We start from the raw sequence: 19491 nt of genomic DNA, 5'->3' as shown, positions 1-19491 counted from the left end.
GGTGGTATTATACTCCATTTACAGCTGAAAAACCTGAGGATCAGATATTTACCCAATCCCCTGCTAACCCCTACAATTTCTAAAAAGATGCACAAACATATTCCCTGATTTGAGGTCTTAAGGCTAGATGCAGTGGTTCATACCTGTAAACCCAGCACTTTGGAAGGCCACAGTGGGAGGATCACTTGAGACCTCAGGAGCAGGAGCCGAGCAAGAGCCCAGCAGGGGCAATGTGGCAAGACCCCACCTCTACCAAAAAAAATAAGAAAAACTAGCTGGGTGTGGTAGTGCATATCTGCAGTTCTAGCTGCTCAGGAATCTGAAAGCAAGAGGATCACTTAAGCCCAGAAGTTGGAACGAAGATCCTGCTGCTGATCTCCAGCCTGGGCAACAAGAACAAGACGCTATCTCTACAAGAAAAAGAATGACTTACACTTCCAGGATAAGGAAACCATTTGCATTAATTTCCATTCTTCAGCAGTATAGTAGTGCAACAGTAAGCACTTGGTATCCAGATTTACTTAGGTTCACATTAAGGCTCCACCGCTTCCTAGGTATGTCTTTGGGCAAGTTTAAATTTTATGTCTCCATTTCCTCACCAGTAAATAGTAAATAATAGTAAGAGTAGCGACACCTAACAGGTTTGTTGGGAAGGTAAAATGGGATAATTTTTGAGATCATTTCTATTTCAATGCCTTTCATATAGAACTATCTATTGTTACTAGTAATACAGCATCAAAGCAAAATAAGGAAACCATCACCAAAACATTGCAATTTTTTTTTTGGGAGGGGGCCAGCACAGTGACTCACTCTTGTAATCCTAGCACTCTGAGAGGTCAAAGTGGGTTGACTGAGCTCAGGAGTTTAATACCAGCCTGAGCAAGAGCAAGACCATGACTCTACTAAAAATAGAAAAACTAACCAGGCATTGTGGCAGGCATTTGTAGTCCCAGCTACTTGGGAGGCTGAGGCAAGAGGATCACTTAAGCCCAAGAGATTGCTGTGAGCTATGCACTCTATGCACAGCACTCTACCCAGGACGACAGAATGAAACTCAATCTCATTTTTTTTTAAAAAAGTGATTTTCTATAGAGAACTTTAGAAATTGTGACAATACTGGAAGTAGAAAAGAACCAGAAAAGGGAGACTAGGAAAAAAGAAAAAACAAAACACCACAAACTGGCATCATAATGTTGCCTGATTTAGACCAGTTTACTTATATACATCATTACTATTAGAATTACTGTCCTTTAGTAGACACACTACCTTTGAACCAGTGAGACATGCTTTTGTTTCAAAGTTTTTCTACAAAACGGTCAATTCCTTATAATTTATTGAGGTATCACCTTACTAAGGATTAAAAATAGTACAACAAAACAAAGTTTATCCTCTCTCCTCCACTCAATCCTTTTCTAGGTGTTGCTTGATGTTTATTGCAAAGTATGAAACACATCCTGTGCAACATCAAACTGAGAATGATTTATTCTCCATCAGCTCTTCATAGAAAATAAGCATTTCTCCTACCTAATCCCAAAACATTTTCTGACTTTGGGAAGTTTAACTTTGCCCTCTGTATTATCCATTTAGAATTCTTGTCTCCTTTTATTCTTTCCCCAGTGAACGTATCACTATGAAATCTATAAATCATCCCACTGGGAGGCAGTGTATCATCATGTAAAGAAGTATTCTAGAATTAGGCAGAATTGGATTTAGAAGTAAGCTGTACCACCTATTAGCTTAATGATCTTGGGTAAGTCTCTTAACCATTCTGAACCTCAATAAATGAAAATACAGGCTCAGCGCCCCTAGCTCAGTGGGTAGGACGCCGGCCACATACAATGAGGCTGACAGGTATGAACCCGAGCTGCAACAAAAAAATAGCCAGGTGTTTTGGCGGGTGCCTATAGTCCCAGCTACTTGGGAAGCTGAGGTAAGAGAATCGCTTAAGCCCAAGAGTTTGAGGTTGCTGTGAGCTGTGATGCCACAGCACTCTAACAAGGAGGACAAAGTGAGACTTTTTGTCTCAAAAAAAAAAAAAACACCCACCAACTACCTCAGGGAGAGTTGTTAAGAAACAAAACATTAAATATTAAGGAGCCTCGTACAACTTGCCATATAGTAAGCAGATGCAGTAAATGGTAGTCTGTCAAGATAGACTATCATTCATGCAAAGCCAACTAGGGGAAAGAAAATGACTATTTCTCTCCGAACACACAATTTTGAATAGGAATACTAATAATGCAATTATAATGCAGGGTTACATTTCTTGAAGAACCTAAGGTTTTAATTCAATTACCATTTGAGAACCTGTATAATATACGCTGCACAGAAGGTATTCAAAATTAGATAAAAACATAGTTCCTAGACTAAAAACATCTGGTCTTAAGAGATAAATTTGGATATTTGCTAATATCGTACACTTAAGCACTAAGTATTTTACCTCTTAAGTTAGAAACTTATTTTTCTGCAGCAACTTAGATAACTGCTTCAGTCTAACTTCAACAATTAGGAACTTATTCCCTATCAAAGGAACTTCTCTAATACAATCCCATATTGTTGGCTCGGCACCTGTGGCTCAAGCAGCTAAGGTGCCAGCCACATACACCTGAGCTGGTGGGTTCGAATCCAGCCCGGCCCGCCAAACAAAAATGACGGCTGCAACCAAAAACAGCCGGGTGTTGTGGCGGGCGCCTGTAGTCCCAGCTACTTGGCAGGAGTGCTCGAGCCCAGGAGTTGGAGGTTGCTGTGAGCTGTGATGCAACAGCACTCTAACCAGGGCGAAAGCTTGAGGCTCTGTCTCAAAAAATTAAAAAAAAAAAAAATCCTGTATTGTCCTCTGAAATTTTTCAAGTATATTTAGAACACCAAAATATGAATGCATGGCTCAGCGCCTGTAGCTCAGTGAGTAGGGCACTAGCCACATACACTGAAGGTGGCAGGTTCAAGCGCAGCCTGGGCCTGCTAAACACCAATGACAACTGCAACCAAAAAATACCGGGCGTTGTGGTGGGCGCCTGTACTCCCAACTATTCGGGAGTATGAGGCAAGAGAATCGCTTAAGCCCAAGAGTTTGAGGTTGCTGTGAGCTGTGATACCACAGCACTCTACCAAGGGTGACATAGTAAGACTCTGTCTAAATATACATATATACATATATATATGCACACATATATGAATGCAACTACTGAACATTCCTCAATGAATAGCAGTACTTTATATGCACTGATATTTAAAATCAAAACTCAAAAAAGTACATATACTCAGAACTGGAAAAATCTACTTGTCATTGACAAGTTTGCTTTTCAAAAACACACCTTCATGCTTCTGCTTCCCTGCCAGCCATGACTACCACCACTTCCTCAATTCTCCTGCCAGGAGTAAAGTGAATGTCTTCATGAATGTCTTTTGGCCTGAATGAGTGGTACAAACAGGAAGGGACATATACCAAAGGAAAAATTATGGCTTTGCTAATATTTCCTACATTTTGTCTCCTTCAGTGTAGAAGGAAAATTCTTAAAGGTTCATGTTCCTATCTTTAATACTATTTCGTTAGATTACAAAAAATGTCTTTTAGCGTTCTTTGTAATAACATGACGTTTGCAAATTAGGTACAAGGTACAGACACACTAGTGAGTAGAAAAACTATCCTTGCTTTTTTGAAAAAAGGAAAAGGTTAGAAATCCTAAAAAAAAAAAAGGGGTGGGGGCTCGGCACCCGTAGCACACTGGTTACAGCACCAGCCACATACACCAAGGGTGGTGGGTTCGAACTCAGCCAGGGCCAGCTAAACAATGACAACTCCAACAAAAAATAGCCAGGTATTGTGGGGGGCACCTGTAGTCCCAGCTACTTGGGAGGCTGAGGCAAGAGAATCGCTGAAGCCCAAGAGTTTGAGGTTGCTGTGAGCTGTGACAACACAGCACTCTACCGAGGGTGACATAGTGAGACTCTCTCTCAAAAAAAAATCTATAAAAAATGGTATCATATCTTCCAACCCAGAAATGGAAATACTTCAAATACACCAAACCTCATCATTTTATACGCACGCACACACACCATATACAGAAAATAAATCCAGGGGCCACGCATGGTGGCTCATGCCTATAATCCTAGCACTCTGTGAGGCCGAGATGGATGAGTTCAGGAGCTCGACACCAGCCTGAGCAAGAGCAAGACTCCATCTCCAAAAAGGAAAAAAAAAAAGTCAGGCATGGTAGCAGGCACCTGTAGTCCCAGCTACAAGGGAGACTGAGACAGAAGGATCGCTTGAGCCCAGAAGTTTGAGGTTGCTGTGAGCTATGATGATGCCACAGCACTCTACTAAGGGCAACAAAGTGAGACTCTGTCTCAAAAAAAAAAAAAAATGAATGTAAGCTAGGTGTAGTGACTCATACCTATAATCCTAGCACTACGGGGAACAGAGACAAGAGGACTCCAAGGGAGTTAGTTGAAGACCGACCTGAGCAAGAGGGAGACCTTGTCTCTACTAAAAATAGAAAAATTAGCCTGGCATTTTGGTGAGTACCTATAGTCAATTACTCTGGAGGCTAAGGCAAGATCACTTGAGCCCAAGAGTTCGAGGTTGCTATAAAGAGGGTTAATGCCATGGCAGTCTACCCAGGGTGTCAGAGGGAGACTCTGTCTCAACAAAAAAAAAATAAAAAATTAAAATTAAAAAATTAAATGAATGCAGTGAGTATCATGTACTGCTAAAAGAATTTCAAGCTAACAGTCCAAGAGTCCAAAGTCAAAAAACTATGTATAAACTTAACTTTTCATTTAAAATCACACATTTAGAACATGAAGACATACAAGAGTCCCATAAAGCAAAGTGACTATTAATTGCCTCTTGCTTTTACACAGAACCACAACACCATTTAGAAGGTTTCAACCTCTGGATAACAATAACCACTCATACAAGATGACCATGAGCTCTTATAACTTAGTTTATTAACCACCACCAAAGACTGAAGTATTCCAAATAAAGTTCTCAATTGTTCTTGTTTTGTTTTCTCCATTATTTTTCCCCCTAAATGTTCCAGAGTAGTCCTTATTTTTGAATTCTTGACACTAATCTCAAATTGAGGACACTGTGTCAAAACTGCATTGATGGCTATTGGTTTTAGTGTAATATTCTTAAACACAGAGTAATCACAGTACAAAGTATTTTTTTAAACAGGTGTTTTTAACCCTTTTGTGGTGATAAAGTCCAACTGACTATATTCCCTGAGAAGAGCTATGTAATCTACAGAGGATGTCAAGAAGTTTACCATTGTATATCCCACCTCTAGTAGGCAGTCTAAGTATCTGATTTAACAATGAGCCTTGAAAACTGATGAAATGTGTACACACACACATTTTGTACATAATGCGAGGGTTCACAAACCTCCACCCCATACATGGACCCCAGCTTATAAATCAGCAATGATTTGCTTAAATTCAACTGTATTGATTCCATATAATAAATCAAACCCCCCAAAATAATCTTTTGTCCACCAGAGTCACTATACGGGCCACAAATGCCTTCATCTGGTCAGAAATGCAGTCCCCCTTCGAGTTGTAACTTCTCCTCATAATGTTTATAATGAAAGACTTTTAAAAATCGAATGGACCAACTTAATGACTTCTTATAAGATAATGATACCACCAAAACCCCCCAAAATAAACTGGCTAAGTCCAAAGACAAACAAAAACTACTCAATGAAACATTAAACTAGCCAAGTAATGAAAACAAACCTGAAGTCTCCTCCAGGATCAGACATCACAGGCCAGACACAGTGGCCTACACCTGTAATCCTAACACGCTGTGAGGCTGAAGCAGGTGGACTGCTTGAGCTCAGGAGTTCAAGACACACCTGTGCAAGAATAAGATCGCATCTCTACTAAAAACTGAAAAATTAGCTGGGCATTGTGATAGCACCTGTAGTCTTAGCTACTTGGGAGGCTGAGGCCAAGAGGATCTCTTGAGCCCAAATTTGAGGTTTCTGTGAGGCATGACGCCATGCACTCTACCCAGGGCAACAGAGTGAGACACTGTCTCAGAAAAAAAAAAAAAAATGATTAGACATTTTTTTTCCCCACTCAACAAGGGGGAAAAAAAAATCTTCGTTTACAATATAGTAGAGGTCCACCATCGTGCAGAAATCATTTCTCCACATCTAAATTCATCTTTAGTAAATTGGGGGGGTGGCAGTACCACAAGCATAAACAGGCCAAGAATACAAAAATAACCATTAAAAATCATCATAAATAAAAAGGAACTATTAATTTTATGAAATGGCATGTCAAATCCTACCAAACTTAACTCTCAAATTATGTTACAGAATCAGTTTAACTTCAAATAAGTTTCTAAACTGGACCTTTTTCTTTCTTTTCTAATACTATTTCTCCCTAGTCACAGAATTATTTCTTTGTCCAACTGTCTTCTCAGAAAAAAAGAACTCCCATGAAGCGTCATACACTCCACATTTATTCCTACAAAATGGTAAAGGGAAGCTATGTAACATGTAAGGAAAACAAACTCTGATGTAGTTACTTTTGGAATTTTTTTCTTCTAACTTAGGAAGGTGCTTTTCAACATTAAGGCATATAATCACCCCAAATAGCCACTTTAAAAATTCAACTATGAGTGGTGGCTCATGCCTATAATCCTAGCACTCTGGGAGGCTGAGGCAGGTAGATTGCCTGAGCTCAGGAGTTCAAGACCAGCCTGACCTAGAGCAAGAACCTGCCTATTAAAAAAATAACCAGGGGGGCGGCGCCTGCGGCTCAGTCGGCCCTGGCCAAACTGCAACCAAAAAATAGCCGGGCGTTGTGGCGGGCGCCTGTAGTCCCAGCTACTCGGGAGGCTGAGGCAAGAGAATCACTTAAGCCCAGGAGTTGGAGGTTGCTGTGAGCCATGTGATACCATGGCACTCTACCGAGGGCGATAAAATGAGACTCTGTCTCTACAAAAAAAAATAACCAGGGGTGGGCCTGGCATGGTGGCTCACGCCTATAATCCTAGCACTCTGGGAGGCTGAGGCGGGTGCATTGCCTGAGCTCACAGGTTCGAGACCAGCCTTGGTCAGAGGGAGACCCCGTCTTTAAAAAATAGCCGGGCATTGTGATGGGCGCCTATGGTCCCAACTACTCGGGAGGCTGAGGCAAGAGAATTGCTTGAGCCCAAGAGTTTGAAGTTGCTGGAAGCTGTGATGCCACTGCACTCTACCAAGGGCAACAAGTGAGAAATCTCTGTAGGGGCTTTGAATCCCTTCTTACCATTTACTAATTGGGCAAGTTACGTGCCCCCCGCCCCCATACTTCAGTTTCCCCTTCTGAACAAAGAGGTATTTACTTGGGTCATCATAAATCCTAGTTTCTCTGGGACCATCCTAATTTATGCTATTATTCCGGTATGCCATTTAGGTAGTGCCCTTCCACTCTCAAAAGTATTCTGGCTTGAGGCCAAGGTGGCTCATGCCTATAGTCCTAGCACTCTGGGAGGCTGAGGAGAGTGGACTGCCTGAGATCAGGTGTTCAAGACCAGCCTGAGCAAGAGTGAGACCCCATCTCTAAAAATGCCAGAATGCTAGGATTACAGGAGTGAGCCACCGTGCCCAGCCCATGCCTGGTTATTTTTTTAGAGATGGAGTTTGAGGTTGCTAGGGCATATCCTGGCTTGAACAATAATCTTATCTGTCATCCTATCTCATAGTGTTACGAAAAACAAGTGAGCTAATCCCACAAAGCCTTCGTAAGGGTATCTGGCACATAGTACAAGAGTTCAATTAGTATTAGCTATTGTTAATGTTAGTCACTATCAAAGACTTTTTATGAAAGGTTTTGAATTGTACAATGAAGAGTGCTTCCACAATATTCCTTTTTACAAGTAAAATTATGCATTTCACTTTCCACATTCAATTCCTTAGAACACCTAAGTGGGCCAGGCGCTGTAGCTCATGCCTGTAATCCCAGAACTTGGGAGGCCAAGGCGGGTGGATTGCCTGAACTCACAAGTTCAAGACTAGCCTGAGCCAGAGCGAGACCTCTCTATAAAAGCTGGGCATTGTGGCAGGCACCTGTAGTCCCAGCTACTTGGAGAGGCTGAGGCAAGAGAATTCACTCAAGCCCAGGAGTTTGAGATTGCTGTGAGCTATGATGCTACAGCACTCTACCAATGGCGACAAAGTGAGACTCTGTCTCAAAATAAATAAAACAACTAAGTAGAACTACTTGAAATCAATACCAATCAATTTATCCCACAGAGATGGCAATACCATCAATTGTATTCACAATTCCTCATACATAAGTTTTTAATAGAGGCTATATTAGGGTTACTAGCAGGTAAAGTGACTGAGAAGTAAAACTTTGCTTAGAGCCACACCAAATCCCTTAATATTCTAGGAGCCTTTCTCATTAGAGTTCCTCATGTTAACAGCGTAAGGTGTCCCAAAAGTCACCATACATAGGAAAAATGGGAAATTGTAGCTAAATGCACCTTTATTTATGAAATATTCATTACAAGGCTCGGCACCCATAGCACAGTGGTTATGGCACCAGCCACATACACCAAGGCTGGTGGGTTCAAACCCAGGCTGGGCCAGCTAAACAATGACAACTGCTACAAAAAACAGCCGAGCATTGTGGTGGGCACCTGTACTTGGGAGGCTGAGGCAAGAGAATCACTTAAGTCCAAAACTTTGAAGTTGCTGTGAGCTGTGACGCCACAGTACTCTACCGAGGGCGACATAATGAGACTCTGTCTCAAAAAAAAAAAAAAAGAAAAGAAATATTCACTACAAAATTTTAGCAGGAGCTGGCCAACATAGAGAATATTTTCAGAATATTTTGTAAAATTTTGTAATGAAGGTGCATTTAGGTATCATTTCCCAACTTCCCTGTATATGGCAACTTTTGGGACACCCTGAAGAAATAAGAAATTACGTGGATTTGAGTGCCTATTTTCTGAATTCTCCCCAAGAATAGTACCTAACTAGTATCTTTCTGGATATGCAGGAGAGAAACTAATCCACAATATTCAATGGATGCCTTGGGGAATAATTCTGTCATGGAACACCAGTTCATGGTATTCTTGAGATACAAAGGGGAAAATGTAGATGGAAAGACTTAATATTGAACAGTCTGGGTAGAAAACTGCTGCTCACCATCTGGAAAAAGTATTTCCAACAGGATGAAGCTTAAGGGAACGATCAACATAAAAAGATATAAATTTGGCTGGTGTAGCTGGTGCACACCTGTAGTCCCAGCTACCTGAAAGGCTGAGACTGGAGGATTGTTTGAGTCCAAGAATCTGAGACCAGCCTCCGCAACAAAGCAAGATCATGGCTCTAAAAAAATAACTGTTTTGTCTCAGCGCCTGTGGTTCAAGCAGCTAAGGCGCCAGCCACATACACCTGAGCTGGCGGGTTCAAATCCAGCCCGGGCCTGCCAAACAACAATGACGGCTGCAACCAAAAAATAGCCAGGCGTTGTGGCAGGCGCCTGTGGTCCCAGCTACTTGGGAGACGGAGACAGGAGAATCACTTGAGCCCAGGAGTTTGAAGTTGCTGTGAACTGTGATGCCACAGCACTCTACGGGGGGGGGGGGGGACAGCTTGAGGCTCTGTCTCAACAAAAAACTGGGAAACTATTCTAAGACACACTTCACCTCCATTTTGGATAAAGTGCAAATAACATAAAGGAAAAAATTCCATGAAACCATTCCATATACCACAGTATGCCCCCAAACAAACTATCAAGAAGATGCTTCAATGTATTATCCCACAAACTTTAATGAGCACATTCAAATAGATACAAAGCTCAGATATATTTCAACTATTAGTAAAAAGTATAACATAGACCTTTTATTAGGCAGCAATTTATCAAAACTTGATTAAAAATCTGCTTTTAGCTTGTACTATATGTGAAGAAAAACCTTGATTTGCAAAATTTAAATAACAATGCATGCTTTCTGATCACAGATAGCCCAAGACCTAAACCAGATAAGGGAAACAACTGAGCTTAACAAAAAAGCACAAAGGTTTTGAGGACAGGCTAATCCGGGTGGGTGCCAATCCAAGGCTGTCAATTATTATCATGGGATTTGGGACAAGTCCTTTACTTTGAGAGCCTCAATTTCCCCATCTGTAAAATGATAAGGACAACCTATCTTGCAAAGTGGTTGAGAAGATTAAACAGAAGATTAAGCTATAGTTATTGGCATTCAAAAGGAACTCAAATGGTAGTTAAATTAAGTTTCTTCAAGAAGTTGCAAGTCTTATCTTATTACAATAAATATTGTTCCTACAAAAGTGTAAATAGAACTTACTTCTCCCAACAAAGTCCAACACAATTTAAACAATTGTGTAACATTCTAACATATGTAACATCTCTTAATTTCTTATAAAGAAATTTTACATTTTAGCTATCTATTATTAATTTATCCACAGCTTATAGAGAAATCTCTCTAGCATTGCCTTATATTGTTCAGTTAAAATACAATCATGCACAGCATAATCACATTTCAGTCAACAGATCACATATACGAGGGTGGTCCCATAAGACTACCATTTTTCATCTTTTATACCATATTTTGACACCTTTTTATATTCAGATACAAATACTTATTGTGTTAAAATTGTACACTATTCAGTTTAGTAACATGGTACAGAGATTTACAGCATAAAAGTTAATAGGCTGCACAATATAGCCTAGGTGTTCAGTAGATCACCTAGGTTTGTCTAAGTAAAGTACAATAAGATGTTCGCACAAGAACAAAATTGCCTAAAGACGCATTTCTCTGAATGTATGCCCATTGTCAAGAGATGCATGACTGTAACAAAAGAACAGACCATCGACATTATTCATCCTCTCTTTCTTTGGGAGAAGTATAAAACAATTTCATTAATCTCTTGACTTACTATGAAAGACTTCCTGGTGTCTACTGGTCAGTATCAAAGAACTATTGCAAGCATGCATTAAAAATACAATTCAGGTAGTTGATTACTATAGGTACTAAAGATGTACAAATATTTTTTTTTTGGTAGAGACAGAGTTTCACTTTATCACCCTCAGTAGAGTGCCGTAGCGTCACACTGCTCACAGCAACCTCCAGCTCTTGGGTTAGGCAATTCCCTTGCCTCAACCTCCCAAGTAACTGGGACTACAGGTGCCCAGCTATTTTTTTGTTGCAGTTTGGCCGGAGCCGGGTTTGAACCCACCACCCTCGGTATATGGGGCCAGCACCCTGCCCACTTAGCCACAGGGCACCACCCAATGTATAAACTTTTTTTTAATGCACACACACAAAAAATTACTCCTCATCAAGCAACACTGCTTACATTATTGAACATATATAAAATCTGGTTAAATTAAATGCAAAGCAGGAGGATTTTTCAGGAGACTGAAAAATCAAACTAACAATTTTGCTTTCTCACTTATCTTTGCCAGACAGAGCATCCAATAAACACCATTTACAATACCTGGAAATATAAAAAAATAGTATATAAGGACAGTATCAAAACACAAATTAAAAGCCTGGAACACAGGCAGTGCCCCTACATAGCTCAGTGGGTAGGGTGCCGGCCATATACACAGAGGCTGGTGGGTTAGAACCCAGCCTGGGCTAGCTAAAACAATGGCAACAACAACAACAACAAAAAAAAATAGCCGGGCATTGTGGCAGGGGCCTGTAGTCCCAGCTACTCGGGAGGCTGAGGCAAGAGAATCGCTTAAGCCCAAGAGCTTGAGGTTGCTGTGAGCTGTTGACACCCTGGATGGCACTCTATCCAGGTTGACTCAGTGAGACTCTGTCTCAAAAAGAAAAAAAAAAGCCTGGAACACATATCAAATGTAGAAAACTACAAAAGAAAAATGTAAATAACTTTTAAAATAGCCTGTACCTTTCAAGTTCCTTCTTTACTCTCCAACAATTAACCACATTTCAGTGTATACTGATGCCAACAGCTAAGTAGGACTATTCCTTTTCTTTGCTTTTCTTCCCAAGTCCCCAAACAGTGCTCTACTATAAACTGTACATTTTAATTTAATGTTAATTTTAAGTTTAAAAGTTATTATGGGGGCAAGACATGATTGCAAGAGGGACTTTACCTAACAATTGCAATCAGTGTAACTGGCTTATTGTACCCTCAATGAATCCCCAATAATAAAAAAAAAAAAAAAAAAAAAAAAAAAAGTTTAAAAGTTAATTCGTAGCATCAAAAACTGAAGTCTTCTATTATGAAGAACTCACAGCAAAAAAGAATATGCTATTCATTGTTTACTCCCTTCCCACACATGACTGTGGGTGGCATCAGTTAAACATGAAAAATATTAAACACTACTAAACTCTCCATGGCATATTTTCACATCTAACCCTATATTCCCAAAAGAACAGCTTCAAGACTGATCCTGCCCCTGCCATAACCACCCCATCCATTTTAATTCATAGGTCCTCAGGTGACCACAAAAATCAGTAAAGTAGAAAAAGAAATACAGAATTTGGCGTGGTGCCTGTAGCAGAGTGGTTACAGCGCCAGCCAAATACATCAAGGATGGCAGGTTCGAAACTAGCCCCCAGCTAAACAATGACAACTGCAACAGAAAATATCCAGGCACTGTGGCGGGTGCCTATAGTCCCACCTCCTTGGGAGACTGAGGCAAGAGAATCACTTAAGCCCAAGAGTTTGAGGTTGCTGTGAGCTATGATGCCAAGGCACTCAACCGAGGCAACACAGTGAGACTCTGTCTCAAAACAAAAAAAACCTAACAAAATAAACTTCAAAGTTATCAAATTCATGTTGTATTTGCTTAGTTGTTTAGCTATCGCCTCACCATAATAAATCTGATGCCACAATCCTCACCATCTACATAAGAATACTTACATGAGAATGAAAATTTCAAATGTATCTTCCCTTAATATCCTTCTAATGCTGAATATAAATACACAAACAGAGTAATGTTAACAGTTATAAAATGTCCATTCCTAGACTACGGTGGAATTTTGCTATAATAATGATTAGGGAACACCTTTTAGCAAATATGAAAATTAAACATCCATTATTTTGTATTCCCTTCAGAATTGTGACATTTGGGTAGCGCCTGTGGCTCAGAGGGTAGGGCGCCAGCCACACATACCAAAGGTGACAGGTTCAAACCTGGCCTCAGCCGAACTGCAACAAAAAAAAAAATGGCCTGGCGTTGTGGCGGGCACCTGTAGTCCCAGCTACTCTGGAGGCTGAGGCAAGAGAATCACCTAAGCCCAGGAGTTGGAGGTTGCTGTGAGCAGTGTGATGCCACTGGCACTCTACCAAGAGCAATAAGGTGAGACTCTGTCTAAAAAAAAAAAATTTGACATTTATTCCAAAATACATCTCAGAAGAAAGAAAGAAACCCAATCCCGGGCGGCGCCTGTGGCTCAGTAAGTAGGGCGCCGGCCCCATATGCAGAGGGTGGCGGGTTCAAACCCAGCCCCGGCCAAACTGCAACAAAAAAATAGCCAGGTGTTGTGACAGGCACCTGTAGTCCCAGCTGCTCAGGAGGCTGAGGCAAGAGAATCACATAAGACCAAGAGTTAGAGGTTGCTGTGAGCCGTGTGATGCCACGGCACTCTACCTGAGGGCGGTATAGTGAGACTGTCTCTACAAAAAAAAAAAAAAAAAAGAAAGAAAGAAACCCAATCCTGAACAATGCAAAACTGCAAAAACTAAGGCACTTACCTTAAAAGTAATTTAGGAGCAGTTCATGAGTACATTAGGGTTTTAATTGCAATGCATTTTTACTGCTTATGGGTAATGCTCAGAATGATAACAAAGTATTAGAATATTTTACATATCACCTTTTAACTCATTATAGCACCAGATCATTAAAGAGGGAGTGATTTAAATCATTTAAATGTAAATATTCATTTTCATATCAGTTTTTAAAAACCCACTTCATCCTCCCTGCCAGTCTCTGATACCTTAGAATACTACAGTTATTTCACAGTAGGAAGGAATGGCTAATAAGTATGTTTCTTTTCCAATCCGCTTCTCTACTCAGTCATTAAACACTGAATACTGAAACTGAATTCAACTACCTCAATCTTCCTACCAGGAATGCTCCCTATGGCACCCCAATCCCTTCCATCTTCATTTATTCCAACTGCCAAAGCCCCTCCTATTAATAGTAAATCCCTTTTATACTGACTCACTGTAACTCCAACTTGATGAAATGGACACCAAACAGAATTTAGAAAATCTGCAAATGTAGTTTTCCCATTTTCCAAGAATTTTAAAGAAAACTAAACATTAAAGACATTCAGACTAAGTTACAAACATTTAAAGTTGAACCAATTCATAAGCACTTCTGTGACTCGTTCTATACTGGTTTGACTTTGATACTGGTTTGACTGCTATATATTTTTGAAAGTTTATTTGGAAAGTGTATACATAAGGTTAAATTTCCCAAGTAATTCTGATATGCAAATATAAACAAGTCATTACAACAAGATTCCAAAACAATGTGAAAATTTTTCTTCAAAAATTTTTCTAACTATGGAAATTTTTAAGCATACGCGAAAGTGTTACAATAGTAACAATGAGCTCTGCTGTACTGGTCCAGCTACAATACTCAAGGACACTTCTGTTACATCTCTACTTCCCACACTCCCTCTCCCAATTATTATCTTCAAAAAGAATTTTAAAAGGAAGACTCTATGTTCTGTAAGAAAAACCCAAAGATAACAAAAGTATCAAAGACTAACAAGAAGTTAAAATCCAGCAACGTAACTACACAGCTACCCTACACAACTTGGTAGATGACAAATTTAAGAATTCAATCAAACCATTTTTAAGAATTTTAATGAAGTCCACCCATACAACCCAAAGGACATATTTAAAATTATACTTAAAAGGATAAATACGAAGTGAAACATTTTGGCATGTTTGTTAATTCTAGTTTCATTTAATAACCCTGTAAGGCACGTAAGTTTAAGCTTTTTTAAGTTAATGGGGAAATTTTTGAGACGCAATACCAATACTTTAGGATTCTGGTCTTGGTGTTTGTATGAAATTCTCAGGCCTTGATTTAAAACTTTCATTGTAGGGCGGCGCCTGTGGCTCAGTCGGTAAGGCGCTGGCCCCATATACCGAGGGTGGCGGGTTCAAACCCGGCCCCGGCCAAACTGCAACCAAAAAATAGCCGGGCGTTGTGGTGGACGCCTGTAGTCCCAGCTACTCGGGAGGCTGAGGCAAGAGAATCGCTTAAGCCCAGGAGTTAGAGGTTGCTGTGAGCTGTGTGAGGCCACGGCACTCTACCGAGGGCCATGAAGTGAGACTCTGTCTCTACAAAAAAAAAAAAAAAAAAAAAACTTTCATTGTATTGTGATTCCTTTTAGGTTTATTGCGCTAAGTGAAACTTGTCCAATAAATCTTCCTTTTAAAAACCAAAAAAAAAAAAAAAGGATACATACGATATGTGATGAAGATGCACTTAAACATCTGTAATTACCTTGCACTCCTACAGCACCTTAGCTCACAACGAAGAAAACTAGACTATTTAACATAACTATGCCATAAAATTACAATTCAACTACTTAAAAACCCGCTGAACACTTATATACCTTAAACTGGTCCTTCCGTTCCCTAACTACAGAATGGTTATCAACGTAGAAAGAAAACCAGGCATTGTAACCTGTAAGTGGTTCAAAATTAACCCCACTGTTCATTAGGAAGTATATGAAAACAAGTCTACAAGTCTAAACTACTTGAATTGTATGTCATTAAACAGAAATGTATCCACTTTCCAAGGCCTTTTTTTTTTTTTATAAGTAAGTTCACATATACCCTTAAACGCAACGCGCTAGGCTACAGACAGAATTAGGAGACCGCCTCCTGCTTTTGCTCCCAACCAATACGCAGAGAGAGAAGGTTGGCAGGAAAGTGCTGCGAGGACAGTAACAAACACCAGCAGCTCCCGAGCAGGCCCTGCTAGAGCCAGGAATGACGCACTTCGGTAACCCGACTCTTTCTCCCCTCCACCCCCGCCCCCAGCAGCGGTGCTGACACCGCCAACAGCCCGGAGTAGGAAAAAAGACAACAGAAAAAAGACAGAGGTTGGACCGCACCAGGTTTCATCAAGAAACCTCGATTATTCCTCTTTCGACACTAACCACTAGGACTAAACAGGAAAAGAAGCTTCGTGCTTCAGCAAGTCCCATCATGGTGGTTTAAGAGTCACTAAATTAAGCTGATAATGAGTCCAATCCACAGAGACAAATACAGGGTGTGGCTGCTGTGCAATACGGCGGTCCGTGGGAGAAAAGGGGTATGGAATTTACACTCCAGTGTGAAGGGAAGATGGGGCTGGGGGAGGGGGACCGGCCCGCGCATTTTAAGGAACCATTGCAAACCAACACAAGCTTCTGGTTTACTCAAACCTAACCCTACACATCAAAAGTTTCTAATAGATATATCATGTAAACTGTAAATAACCATTTAATCAAACACCATGACCCACAATTTAAAAACTACATCCGAGAAAGGAGGGAGAGGGAAGGGGGGGTAGGAAACAACATAAAAAACATTCTAGGCCACAGAAGAGAAAGTCTCACAAACCGGATGAAAACTACTAATGCAATATTAACAATTAAAGCAGAACACCGAAGCACGAAAAATCACACGACAACCTATTACAGTTAAGAATTCAAAATAAAATGACATATACAACAAGGGGGAGCGGAAACTAAATGTCGAAAGTACAGCGGTTTATAAAAAACTAAAGGCAAAACAAGACATTCCCTCTGCGGAGGAAAAAAGGGGCCGAAATCAACAATACGTTTACGATTCTAGGCCAGAAGAAAATGGGAACGGGGCTCAAAGTTTTGCGGAACTACTTGATGCTGTTTCCCACACCTTCTCACTCCCATGGCCCATCCGACCCTTTTCGTCCCAAAATCGCCCTTCCACAGATCTCCGAATACGTGGTAGAAGAAAAAAGAAAAGTCGACCCCAAGCAAGAATAAAAGTGTGAAGGGAAAAAAGCAGCGGCTGCCTACCTGGGGCAAGGATCAGCTCAGTTCGTGCCTTGAGAAAGACAGCGCGGGTGGGGGTGGGAATGAAAAGCAGCACTAAAACTGAAACAAAAGTGGCGCCAAAACCCCCCAACAAACAGCCTTCCACTCCCGCCCTTCCCCCCTCCGCCCATGCCAGGCAGGCAGGGCCCCCTTCGGGGCAAGGTCTGCGCGCGGGGGCCAACACCGCCAGACCCCAACCTATTTATAAAATTGTTGCCCTAAGAAAACTGACCGAAGTCGGGCCTCGGAAGGGATGGAGAAATCGATGCCAATCGCTTTCCCAAGCAGTTCCCCCACCACGCGCTGGAGATGATGGGGCGGGGGAGAAGCAGAGGGGCCCGTCACATGAATGTTGTTCCCTCTCTAGGAAGGGAGGAAGAGAGGGAGGGAGGGAGGGGAGGGAGGGAGGAAAGGAAGGAGGGGAAGGGAGAAGGGAGGGGGCATGAGGGAGGGGTGTGATCAGAGTAGATTTTCCCTCGCCTCCCTCGGTCCGAGGCCCAAATATACACAACTGAGCCTCCTCTTTCTCCCCTCCCCCCTAGGTTCCCAGCACCACCATTTTGCTCTCTGCCTTCCCCTCACCACGATACCGCGCTCTCCCCCACCCCAACCACAGCCTCCCCGGCTTTCCTCCCCCGACTACGGCTCGCACCCCACCCCACCTCCAGTTTTGGCTCTCCGCGGCTTAAGAGCCTGCCGGAGAAAAGGAACCTAAACCTAATGCTACACAGAGAAGCGAAGCCTCCATCTTGCGCTGCTCCGCGTTCTCCATTTTGGGCCACCCATGGGGGGGTCTCCGTAGAGGCCCCGAGGGAGAGTTGGGCGAGGGAAGGAAGAGAAAATCTTCAGCGAGGGTAGTCGAAAAGAAGAGTCCTGCAGTAGAAAGCCACTCTAGGAGTAGGAGGTAGGGAGGAAGGGGGGCTGGAAGTTCCTTGGAAGTGTTGGGGAAGCGACTTGGGGGGAGAAAGGAGGGCCAGGGGTGACGCGGGGGCGATGACAGATTCTCCCCGCCTGCACTTAGCCACCCGCTCCATGGCTGCCCCCCACGGAGGCAAAGGAAACTGAGGGGAAATTAAATGGCAGCAGAGTGCCCAACCTCTTTCCCTCCCAACTCCTCTCTCTCGCCCTGTTTCAACCATACACACCTCACGATGGGCCCCGCGCCCTCCGGGTGCCCCTCCAAACTTCTAGAAGCTTCGCCTCCGCCATTTTATAACTTACCTCCCCCCTCAGCGTACACAGAGGCAGCAAGGAGACTGTTCGCCTCCCCCACTCCTCCTTCCTTCTTTCTCAGGCCGGGGGCTTCTTCACCCCTGGGCTGGTACAAGATTTTTTTTCCCCTTCCTCTTCTTTACACCCTCGAATTCTACTCAGGGACGGAAGCTCCCGCGGTTCTAGAGCGGTGGGGGGTTTTGAAAGTGGCGGTCGGATCCGGCGGTTTTTTTTTTTCTTTTTTTTTTTTTTTTTTTTTTTGGTGGCGCTTCGGGATTGTTTGGGGTGTTCGCTCTTCGGCGACTTGGAGGCGAATGGAACGCGCAGGCGCCATCTGTCGGCCACGAATCCGCGCCCTACTCCTGTTGGGAGGGAGCGGCATCTAGCGGCAGAGAGCTGGCACTGCAACGCCTGGCTCCCAGCCCTCCCACCCAGCGTCCTCCTCCCAATCACCGACCAATCGGGGCCGTCTGACTCCCGGGTTCAGCGTCTCCGACGCCGCCTGCAAACTAGGCGCCCGTAGGGGCGCGCCTCTGAAAGGGGTAAACAAGGTGCCGTGCCCGCGCCTGACTTATTCTTTTGGCCGCGTTTCCGCCGTGGACCCATTCGAGCTGCGGTTCCTGTATTTTTAGTGGGGGATCCAGGGGAGGGCGGGAGGAATGTCTGGCAGAGCCCGAGGCGGTGGGAATTCAGAGGCCAGGCTTTCTCAGGGGCCCGTTCCCCGGGTCCCTCTGCCCCTCGCGCAGCTCCAAGGTGGCAGCCCAGTCGGGATTCACCTTTCAAAGTCCCCTCTTTTGACACACAACGGAAGGGGTCTGCAGCCTTAGTTCCCAGACCCTCCCTGCACCTTCGTTCCTACCCCTAACCACCAAAAGAACCAACTCGCTTAACTCTGGCACCTGATCCTAAATGGTTTAACGGGGTTTGGGTTGGGAGAGGTGTTTAAGGTTTTGTTTGTTTTGTTTTGTTTTGTTTTTTCCATTTTGTTTGCTTCGGGTATGGAGAAAAGCGAGCTGATTCTCTATTGGGAAGACTGGCCCTGGAGAAGAAAAATGTTTTTTCTTTGCATCCCACTCTTCTCGCCTACGAGAAAACGTGGTCTGTACCTCCAAGGTCTTAGGAGTCTTAAGGAACTGGGCTACTAGACTAGGCCGTGAGCTCGACCAATTTGTTCGCCACTCTGCGGGCGGGAGAGGAGCTAGGACAGAGCTAAGTGAAGGGAAATCGAAAATTTGGGCAAAAGGAGT

At 42.7% G+C, this 19491-nt stretch overlaps 1 protein-coding gene across 8 annotated transcripts in view; it reads right to left on the bottom strand.

Annotated features, from left to right (window-relative positions):
• STAG2 (stromal antigen 2) overlaps positions 1 to 18551 on the bottom strand; it is a 167215-nt gene extending 148664 nt beyond the window's left edge. For 2 of the 8 annotated variants that reach the window (XM_053581037.1, XM_053581042.1), the window contains exon 1: positions 18178 to 18256. The gene's annotated coding sequence lies outside the window, so the exon portion shown is untranslated. Of the gene's footprint in view, positions 1 to 17264; positions 17416 to 17694; positions 17820 to 18177 lie in introns of those variants that run through there. The other 6 variants (XM_053581034.1, XM_053581040.1, XM_053581036.1 and 3 more) reach the window with 4 other exon arrangements.
• Positions 18552 to 19491: the final 940 nt, after the last annotated feature.

The sequence above is a fragment of the Nycticebus coucang genome, chromosome X, assembly GCF_027406575.1.
Source record: "Nycticebus coucang isolate mNycCou1 chromosome X, mNycCou1.pri, whole genome shotgun sequence".
Taxonomy (NCBI): Eukaryota; Metazoa; Chordata; class Mammalia; order Primates; family Lorisidae; genus Nycticebus; species Nycticebus coucang.
Note: the sequence above shows the minus strand (reverse complement) of the source record. Positions and strands in the feature narration are given on the sequence as shown.